Source organism: Penaeus monodon, chromosome 15, assembly GCF_015228065.2.
Source record: "Penaeus monodon isolate SGIC_2016 chromosome 15, NSTDA_Pmon_1, whole genome shotgun sequence".
NCBI classification, from domain to species: domain Eukaryota; kingdom Metazoa; phylum Arthropoda; class Malacostraca; order Decapoda; family Penaeidae; genus Penaeus; species Penaeus monodon.
Genome location: NC_051400.1, coordinates 46096990 through 46098023, shown reverse-complemented (window position 1 = coordinate 46098023; position 1034 = coordinate 46096990).

Below are 1034 nucleotides of genomic sequence, written 5' to 3'. Positions count from 1 at the left end.
TGAAAGTTACGATATTCAACATAGATATATTTATTAATACTGTATATAGACAAAGTTATTACATTCTGTAAATGAATTCAGCTTGATAGTAAGATGATTGCCAGTCTCAATCTTTGGAGTTACTGAGATGAGAGTTGATTCAGAATTCAATTTGAAAACGGCTCATAAGGGACCGCCCGCAATCTTCTCCAGATAGGCATGCCGCCGGATACTTGCGGATAAAGCTGATCTAACTTCGGACCACATAAGCAACGATATCTTAATACATTAGAGTGATGGTAAACTGAATTGGATAAGGTGAAAGCTACATATTGGTATTTCTCTATGAATTTTAATGTGATTAAGTGGCTGCATTTAAGTATTTACACAAGTACACGAGGTGTACTTGTGTAAATAAAGTTTGCAGAATTAATATCAGACCTTTATTCACAAAGCACACATGTGATTGAAACGCGGATCAATGTGAACTTTTGGAAGTAGTGCTGATGACTGGTTTTCTGAGTACTAGAAATGGAACAGGATTTGGAGAGTCAGGTTGCAGTGGACATTGCTTAAATGCTCATCGCCTAGGGTCAATGTAGAGTGTATTTGTAATAAGAATCACATTTGATTGAGGGTAGGGGCGGCATAAAGACACCGAATTTTAAAAGGCTTATGGCCAGCTGTAGATTCCCATGTGGTTGAGGTGACGCATGGCTTTAGTTCAACTTACTTTGTGCTGGAGCTTTAGACCAATCACCATCAAGTATCACTCAGGTCGTACACAACATCAGCGAAAACCGTCGTGTTGGGTATATTTGATCTGATAAAACGTGTGTATACAACAAGATTTGGTGTTTCACATGTGATGAGGTTCACTGAGAACTCGTTAGCAATGGCGTAGGCGCTTTTGTCTTGTCTGGAAACTTGATTTGGTAGAACAATGGCAAGTATAACTGGGCGCGTGTTTTATGCATATTTAATGAAAATGAAGATGAAAATTTACTATTCTATGTTAAGGTCACATGTATATAATATGTAAGCCTTATAAATAA